Here is a 10,777-nt window from a genome sequence, read left to right on the forward strand (position 1 = left end):
GAGATTTGATTGAGGAAGCAGGATGTGGTGGCACGATCTTAGCTGGGATAGTCGTCATCCTTCTTCTTTATGCTGACGATATTGTTCTTTTGGCAAGGTGCCCATCTGATCTTAATAAGCAACTCAGGCTTCTTAAGGATTTCTGCTCTACCATGGGTATGACGGTTAACACTGACAAAACAAAAGTTATGATTATCAAATCCAAGAAGGACACTTATGCTAATTTTATGTATGACAATAATAACTTGGAGGAAGTGTATTCTTACAAGTACCTAGGAATTGATATTCATCACAAGCTCAACTGGAACCATAGCATTGAGAAAAGGATTAATGGGGGGTGGAAAGCTTACTTTGGTCTTGAAAATAATTGTAAAATAGCAAACCTTGTAATGTGGGATAAAAAGAAGTTCCTCTTTGAAACTTTAGTCACTCCTGTTATCTTATATGGCTGTGAGGTTTGGGGTTGTAGCATCTCCAGAGAATCATGGAGAAAGATTGAGCAAATCCAGAAGCGTTTTATAACTTATAACCTGAAAATTAAAAGTAATACACCCTATCCTATTCTCCTTATAGAAGCAGGTCTTTCCCCTATTGAGAGCATAGCTATGCTTAGGTTTCTGTTGTACAAGCACAAAATCAGTAACATAGACGATCATAGACTTCCTAAGCTAGCTTTATATTCTAGCCAAAACCACCTAAGGCTCAATCGAGGGTGGCATAAAGACACAAGGGCTTGGTTAAACTATTGGGAGATCAACGAAAATGATGCATTGCAAAACATAAATAACATTAAAGATATTGTTACTTCTAAGTTCAAAGAAAAAATGTGGTGTGAGAAAGACTTAGCGGCTAAAAGAAAATTAAGTTATTATAAGAAAGTCATCAACCCCACCCTAGAAGATCAAAATTATCTCTCTATTTTAACTAGCTCAAAGAAGAAAATTAATATAGCAAAGATTAGAACGAATTCTCATGAGCTCCATAGTGAAACAGGTCGTTGGGCAGTTCCTAAAACGCCATGGACGGAAAGGATTTGCCATATATGTGAGAATAGGAACATCGAGGATGAAAACCACTTCCTCTTAGAGTGCCCCGCGTATAACCACATTAGATCTCAGTTTCACAATCTTTGTTACAATACTGACCTTCTTAGCCTTTTACAATGTCAAAATTATAGTGAGCTCGGGAGGCTTCTCTCCAAGCTTTTTGAGTATAGGAATAAAATCTTAAATCAAAATAGATAATTTGTTTCTTTAGGTCCGATAGACCATTATTTGGTCTCAGTGGACGTTAATCATCATCATCATTATCATCATCATCATCATTTATTTTAAAATAATGTAATTATTATATTTAAATGGTTTTTTAAATTAATTTTATTATTAAAATTCGGTCGACGTTTTCAACTAACTACTAACGTAATCATTATAATTGATTTTCATTCTTATTATTTAACCAAAAAACTGAACCTAAAATTTGTTGAAAAATAAACTTCATATAAATTAATTAATTTGTATTTTATAATTTATATTAATTAATTTATATTTAATAATATTTATTTAAATAAATAAAAAATAAATAATATTTAATATAAATAAATAATTTTAAACCAATATTATAAAATAATATTAATGGATTTTTAATGAGATTCCTAGAAGTAATGAATCTTTTTATACCAAAAACAATTATTATAGTCTTGGATACTTCAAAAATAGTAAGATCAGAATGTAAAGTCGTTTTTGAACTCAATCCGTTAAAGCTTATCGAATATAAAGTCATTTTCGAACTGTCAGTTATAGTTTGTTTTTATTATTGTAATATGTGGAAGTTTAATGGTGAGATTTTCAAAAAAGGATAAAACTAGGTTCAAGATCCTTTCAACCTTGAGAAAATCACATTTCATGAACGGGGAATTGTTTCTTTGCATGAGAGAAAATATAGAAAATAAGTAAGGGAAAAAAAAAATATATATATATATATTATTATTAGAAAATTAGAAAATTTTAATCAGCGAATAATAAATAAATTAAATATATATAAAAATTAGAAAATTATTAAATTTTAATTAAGAAAAATAAATGTAATGAAATAAACAAAATAATTTTAAAAATTTATTAAATTATATTTGGTTTAATAATTATTAATAATAAATTAAATAACTTTAATATATTGTTTGAAAATTTTGGATATGAATTGTGTGCAATGGTAAGCATGAGTTGATCAACCTTATAAGGTCCGGTGAATTATACATTGTTTTTCAAATAGCTTTATATATTTAAGGCAAGCCTCTCTAGCTTAGTAATTTGAGAATTATTAAAAAAAATATTTAATTTAATTTTAATTAGTTTAATAATTTTCAAATAGCCTTATATATTTAAGGCAAGCCTTTTCAGGGAAGTAATTTGAGAATTATTAAAAAAATATTTAATTTAATTTTAATTAGTTTAATAATTAAGTCTAACTTTGTATGAGGTTGTTAATTAAATGAAGATAATTTGTTTTATAAATATTAAGGAATGTGAAAATAGTTTAATAAAGAAGATTTTTATAAATAATGTCTTTTTATTTAATTTTTACATTAAATATTAAATGTTTATTCTTTGAATTTGATAGGAGATGTGTTATATAAAATAACTATAATTTGATCCTCGGACAGGGTGCCATTATGAATACCACATGCACTAATGAGTATAATACATTGTCGATCATCTACATTCACTATGAGGTCTAGATAAGTGGTGCCAAAGTGCACCACCCATAGCATGTAGTACGATTATGTTTTAACGAAGACATTACAAGTGCCTCTATGGATGTTGCTCCCTCCTAGATCGCCTCATCATTGCAAGCCACCTTCATTGCCTTACACAACCACAATGGCAATTGACACAGTCAATGGTCTTAGCTACTTAAAGAAATGTGATGCCTTCGCTCACCCACCCCTACCCTCTCCACTCTAGGTATGTTTATATTTCTAGCCTACCCTAGTGTTGATGGTTTCTAGAAATCCGTCAACCAAGGGGTCTCCCCAGTGTGAAGTCCCAATTAGACCTCACATTGTTTAGAATAGGAGCCCCATCCGGAGTATCGGCCTGGTTGCCATATATTCTTATAGATTTTCCTTGGCTCTAACTGTCAGCAAAAGAGAGGAACACATATGTGCCTTTGAAAAGAAGTAAGTGTTCCTGGTGAATGTTCGAATGTAGGTATGTCAAGGTTCTTCTATTACAGAGGGAAAAGAAAGTGAGCCTCTAAGAGAGAGGTAATAGTACCACTCTGGTAGAAATAGACACAAACAAGAGATATTCGCCTAACATCCAGCAGAATAGTCCATAAAAATGCAATGGGCATTGCAACCACTACAGCACATTCTCAATATGATAGGCACTAATGATCCAAACTTAAACAGGAACGCAACAAATTACAGTTATAACCATCAATGCAGAGATGCAGCAGAAATAACACTTCATTTTGTTAATATCAAATATTGAAATATGCTTACAAACAGAATGGAAATAAGACTAGCTCGGGCGATGGTAGTTTATCTCTAAGAAGAGATGTGGCGGCTACATGCCTCTGAACTGTGTTACAATGAGGCTTGGAGGCCTATTTATTATTGAGAAACAATGGAAAACTGTAAACATCCAAAAACCTAACTTTAGGAGATGAAGCGCCAAAACTATGGGCCCCATTTGGGTAAATTTGTACATCAACTTCTTGGGGTCGTAACTTTGGCATACGATCTTCGTTTGACACGCATAATACCTCGTTAGAAAGATCTATCTAAGGATTACAACTTCGAAGTGGCCAACATTAGTTAAAAATCCATGTTGGCCCCGGTTTTACCAAAGAAATGTCATATAGGGCCTCAAAATGGCTTCGGAAGTTCACGACCCAAAAACTGCCAAAAATAGTAAAATGTGCTACAATTAAAGAAACTGAAAAACTGAAAGAGACAGTGGTGGGGGTCCAAGTGGAATAGGTGGGTGGCCACCAACATCGACATGGATCAACTAAAATAACCGTAATAGTTCAACTACTTTAATACAGGTGAAAACAAACATGAAGCATAAACATTCATAGAACAGTCTTACAAACGTTCATAATCCACGCATGAAGAACGTCCCAGCCATCAGGCTTCATATCTTAAGTAAAATTCTCTAATGGTGGAGCATTGGAGCCACTACTTGCTCCCCAAAAGAATTAGCTTGTCTCTCTATTGCCTTGCTAGAGGAGCCAAGGTGAAAAGTCCTTTTCTCATACAATGAGGGTGTATATATAACCAATGGGGTGATGATTCACCTCTCTTGTGACTATTTGACTACCCTTGTGATTAATTGACTTCTTATGACTTTTCAACTTTACATGACTCTTCATCGTCTATACATGTCCTTTGGACTTTCAATTTACAATACATTTTTGAATAAGAAATTACATAATCAACAAGAATGATGTGGCATATGACGACTCATGACATGACACTAGTGACACAGACTTCTTGATGACATGGAAATGTCAATCCATTCTTGTTTCTCCTTGCTATGTGTCTTCTTAGGAATGCTCTTTTGTCCACCTCCATATGGCTTAGAGGTAAGGAGTCTTCAGTGATATCAGGTCTTGAGTTGTGGTCACAAACTGGTGTCCTTTTGCTTTCTCTTGATTGATCAACTTGCATAATTAGCTACAAAGATGTCTTCCAACATGTTTCCCTTCTCCATATCCTTCTTCATCATCTTGTCATGGAATGATAGAGTACCTACATCTGCAATTCACTCATGACAAGACAACATTAGTCTGATAAACCCCTAGTCTAAGATGATGCATGTTAATCCACTGTCTGAGTCAGAACTGGATGGCAGGTTGAGGGAGAGACTCAGTGACTGCCCAATTGCACAGCTCAAGCAGTCATAGGTGAATCTTGAGCCTTGAGATTGTGCAATGTGCAGTTCAAGCTAGACTGAGCAAGAAAATTATGTAGTTTTGGAGCTCAGTGAGTCAAGTTGAAGGGTTGAGCATTGATTCTTCCTACTGCATAGTTCTGGAAGGAAGAGAAATTCAAGTGATTGCACAGCTCATGAGCTCAAGGGTTGGGCTTAAAGTTATAGATTGTGCAATGTGCAATTGAGGCCAAGCTGGAGGGTTGAATTACGTAGTTTTGGAGGCAAAGGTCTGAGCTTGAGCACTTAAACTACGCAGTGCGCAATCCTAGAAGGCGGGAACTATGCATTGTGTAATGTCAAGAGGCAGGGTTGTAGCTAGACGGTTGAGACTTCACAATGCGTAGTTCATGAAGGCCATATGAGGTTAAGTTTCTTAGTCGGAGAGCTTTCAAAATTTGACTAAGTGTAGGATCGATGAACCTGATGTGAACAATGATAAGAATCGACTATGATCACACACGTAGAACACTTGATGACACAATAACATAAATCATCCAAGACACATGAACAACATACTTTCCTCAGTGTGACAACTTTGCGATGACTCACGACAAGTGTGACACTAAATGTACACTTTGCGACGACCGTGATGTCACTTGTGCAACAGTGCTTACAACTTTGGAAATGAGTGTGACGAATTTTTACATGGTAAGATCGACTCTTTTACACAAAGGTAACCCCTTGAAACCACCAAAACAAGCTCATATACATTGTACAACACTTAACATGCGAAAATACAACATTTTTCTTTTCTTGCAAAAGGGACCAAAATACTTAGAGAAAACACAGACAATGGATTTCAATGTTTGCGACAACAATATGCAAGACCAAGGTAGGCTTCAAAATTTGGTGCAGGCGAAAATTTTGGAGGGTGCTATAGCAGCGACAACACTTGGCGACACACTGGTATAATTCCAGCTTCTCTATCTTGGTTGACTCTTCTATACAAGGTCTCAGTTCTTCAGAGAGTATTGATTCATCCCACAGATTACTTTGGCTTCCCCACTTACCCCGTGAATAGACATGGTCCCCTTTTTGTCTTCTCAGTTGAACATAATCATAAGATTCATCAATATCGTAATGTTTTGAATTGGAAATGGTAGTGTAGTTTGCGAGCTTTAGATTTTCAGAGTATAGTTGTTCATCTCTGGTGTTTCTTTACTGCCAGCAGGCTTGGAATTTACCCTGGAAGAGTCACTACAAGAACAAAAACATTGCTCTGCTGCCAGTGAGCCTGGACAGTACCCCAACGAAGTTTCTTGCTTCACCTCTCTGCGCAGGAAGCCTTTCACTTCTTTCACCTTTATTTATATATTTAAAGAGGATTATGCATATACACTTATTCATTTTATGGGTGGAAGATGGATCTCGACTTATTGAGAGTAGGAGAGGTTGTTCCTTCATAGAAGCAGATAGAGACCTATGATTTAGATTTGCTTGTTTGAGTTTTCCCCTTTTCCTCCTCTACTAATCGGATAAGCATGAAAACACTGAAACATAAGGAACCGAGCACAGGCATAAGGTTTCTAAAATAGACACAGGTATCATGGTTTGACACAAAACTCTCCTTACGGATAGATCACATTTTCCAATAGAACATCATCGACCAAAAGATATAGCCAACACAAAGAAGGAGGATCAAAGGTTAGCCAAATGTTGCAGTGTCACAAAGTCCTTTTCTATTTTTCCACGTTTCCTTTTGAGCCGAAATGGGACACCTTTCATGCAAATTTTCATTAACATAACGGAAAAGAAAAACATGACACAACTAGAAAGCAAAACCAAAGCAGAAGCAAAAGGAGGTTAAACCAAACATGATGCAAGATAGAAGTAGTAAAACATAAGAAAGATTAAGGAGAACAAGTGCAGGATGAGTTCAAGAGAGGGGAAACTATAATGCGACTAATCATACTCCTAACCTAAATAGTTAGAATGTCAGCGTCAAGTGTAATGAAATTTCTAGTGAAGCTACCATTGTTGCTCTTGACCTACATACACAAAGATGCAAGCAAATAAAACAAATACAAAATATTGTGCCACAAAAAAGATAAGAGCTTGAATAACTTGCACAAACCATGAAAGCTTCTTGTGAATGCACCTTCATCTAGGTCACCCTTCTTAACAAGCATGAGAAAATACTGAAACTTTTTATTATCCAAAGGGCTTGCTAATAAAGATGATTCCAGGCAATCATAGATTGGATCATGTAATTCGAAACAATCCTCTTGAAAACCCCACAATCCTTGAAAAAATGAATTTTCAATTGGAAGCACAAGGTCTGGATGAGAATATTGTGAGAGACAATTAATCTGATCATATTCAGTCAACTTGTCAAGATAGTGAGGACTCGACATGATCATCAATGAAGGTTGAAGTGCCTTAACCATTTGACAAGTACTCAAAGGATGAGATGTTAAACCATGAAGATCAAAGGATGTAAAACAACTATCATTGGATGTGCTGATGGGAAAATGGTAAGTTGAATGACAGTCATCAGAGACAAAATCATGATTAGATGGATTGATTGAAGCATCAAATTCCTAGTTAGTAATTAACCAAGATAAATCAATTTGAACAGCTCGACGAGTGCTCTGAATAATAGAACCAACTTCCTCGCATGTCGAATGTGACAAACCATTTTGTAATTGGTGACAAATTGCACAAGCATCGAAATCATTGAAAGAATTGAAAAGGAATGCTAGTATAGAAAATATATGAAACCAGTCTAGATGTAATTGGTGAAAAAGAGGAACTTGATTCAACAAATAGCTCAAGCGCTTGCCAACACTCAAGAGGATTTCTAGTGCCATGAAGGCATTCACAAGAAAAACTAGGAGTTGATTATTTGCCATAGCACTCGAGAGATATGGAGTTTTCGACCAAAGGTGATCTCCAAATTAATCAGCCTCGTGATTCCGCACTTTATGGAAGGTATACACTCCAAACCCGAATTCAATACAAGAGAATTTTATGAGGATGAATTTAATACAATAGTATGATCAGAAACCCGGTCTCGAGAAATAGGAAAATTGTAACGAGGAATTACAAAATCCATCAAGAACGAGTTTTCATCTAGTGAAATAATACGAATGAAAGAATTGTGCAAGAAAATCCAGATCTTACATGGTTCAGGAATTTTACCAAGATTGCGAGAACCTGACATAAAGATAAAAGAGAGTTGAAGTGCCTCAACTTCCTGACAAGTTATGGAACTTTGGAAATACATATAAGAACATTTTATAAATTGAGTCAAATCACAAATTGCATGTGGACAATTGTTATTTATTAATTTAACATGATCACCATTATCTGGATGGAAACTATCTACATCATTGGTTTGATCAGATTTTCTAACTTCAATAAAAAGATTACTCAAGTCATGATATTCCTCTTATCGTTAATCTGAGTATGTATGAATCAGAATGGAATCAAAAAAGTCGCGTGATCACACTGATTCAAAGAGTTTCCCCCATACAAAAGAAGAGATGATAGGGGATCGAATGGATGCTCTATAGTTTCATCGCTTTCTTCTTCTTCATGGATATTCTCACTATCCTGTGTCATTTTAAGATTCAACTCATGAGATAACAAACTTGAAGAGCATTGAGAATCTCCATCACAAATTGATGCATTGTAAAGAGTAGAGCACAAAGGATAGGGAGGTGAAGAGGAAGAATCGCTCATAAGTGAATCTTCTTTGATCGAAACAGATTTAAGAACTAGATCTTTCAAAACATAAGCTTCTTGAGAAACTGAAAGATCATTTGGTGCACTTGGGTATTCATGTTCACATACATCAATAGAGTCATAGTAACCGAAATGATTGTTACGCAAGGCTATGGATTGATCGAAAGAATTTGTTGCATTTGATTCACTACCGAGATTAGCAGATTGAAAATCATCCAAGAATGGATGTGCATCATCTTGACATGAGGGACTTTGAAAAAGGGAATATAGATCAAAATTCTCTTCACTTTCCTCCTCCTCTACTAGTGTAATGTAATTTTCTTGTATCTGATCATAATTTGAACCAGTAACTCGAAAATCCGGAGAGTTTGAAGGGCTAGTTGGTGGAGTAGATTGATCACGCGTGTCATGATACACAAAGTCACGACCTGTATGTTGGCATTGTGGCACTGATTTAGAACTATGGCACAGGTGTTGTCCTTGATGGCAACTCACTTTGGTGACAGATCTCAGTACAGGCTCTCAGAATGAAGGAAAAGATATATACGTAGGTTCACCTAGACGAATGTGCGTATACACGCGGGTTAGACGTTATAAAGGCGCGTATGCGTATACACAAACTTTCACGCAAGGAAAAGCGCGTATATGTTGGAGAACTTACTTTTGGTCCATGGTAGTTAGTACTTGGTATTTGAACCTATGGTTTTGGACCATGGTATCTCGTCAGAAGTGTTGATCCCAAGTATTGGGTCCTTGGTATTGTTTTATTATGGTTTTGGACCATGGTATTGTGAAAGGCCTAAGACTATAAAAGAGGAAGGAGATCATTTGGCAAAGGATCATCTGAATTAATTGAATATCTAATAAGTGCTAGATCTGAAATTGGTGATTGAGGTTATGGTGCAGATCTGGATCTGAATGAAGGAGGAACCTTAGCGCAAAGAGAAGGATAAGTTCTATTGATGGGTCATAATCTTTAGCCTTGAATGGTAGTATCTTTGTATGATTTTGATCTGTTATATGTGGCGCATGCTTGATCTATAAATCTGATAATCTGGGTCTGAATATTTGAAAGAGTGAATTATCCTTTATAGATCTGTACGCAGGTTCAGTAAAGCGAAGGCGCGTATACATGCTGGTTCAGTGAATAAAAACAACGTATACGTAGGTTTCTCCAAACACAGAAGCGTATGCACGTAGGTTTCAGGTTATTGAAGTAGCGTATATCTTTTGAGTTGTGATCTAGCTGCTTATGTTTATTGCTGCAGTGTTCTGGGTTCAGAATTTGGTGAGTGGTTACTGTTACTGTGTTTTGGGTACATCTGTCAGAGAAGTATCTACTTGATTCAGTTCTAATTGGTGAAAAGAAGATTGTTTGATGCAGAAATTCTTGATGATTGATTGAGGTTCATGGATCCAGTCTGAAAATTTATGAAACGTGGTCCCTGGAAGAAAGAGAAGGCTGTAGCCTTCTGTAGGCCAGCACCTACGTACTAGTATCTTGGCTAGTGCAAGAGCCAAGGGGGTTGTAGCTCCCTTCTAGGAGAAGCTGGAGAACGAGAGAGGGTTGTAGCTCTCTGTAGGTTGTAGCCTGCGTACTGGTAAAGGACTGCACCAGTACATTGTAAAAAGAAGTTTCTAATTAAAAGAAGATAGAGACGAATTGCAGCAGGTGGTTTTCACCCACATTGGGTTTCCACCTTATATCTTGTGTTCTTGTGTGTGTGATTGTCTTCAGATCTGTTTTACTGTTTTTGGTTACTGTTTATTTGATCCTAATACACAGATTAATGATCAACATCAGTAAGATAAATTAAATTATAAGTTTGCATTGCATACGCGGGTTTCCTTCTCTGTAGTTGCGTATATACGCGGTTTTATCTAACTGAAGTAGCGTATATGATCTGGGTTTGAAAAAGAAAATAAGTGACTTGATAATACTGATTCACCCCCCCTCTCAGTATTATTTCCAACAATTGGTATCAGAGCAGGTCCTTCTGAAGAAGCTTGATCGCTTGAAGGAAGATCCATCATCATGAGCAACTATGAGAGAGAAGCATCAATCAGGCCACCAATTTTTGATGGGACCAACTTCGTCTATTTGAAGGTAAGAGTTACAGCCTATCTTCAATCTCTTGGTACTGAAGTCTGGG

The sequence above is a fragment of the Pinus tabuliformis genome, chromosome 6, assembly GCF_031772625.1.
Source record: "Pinus tabuliformis cultivar Carrire ecotype Pingquan chromosome 6, CPIR1, whole genome shotgun sequence".
NCBI lineage: Eukaryota > Viridiplantae > Streptophyta > Pinopsida > Pinales > Pinaceae > Pinus > Pinus tabuliformis.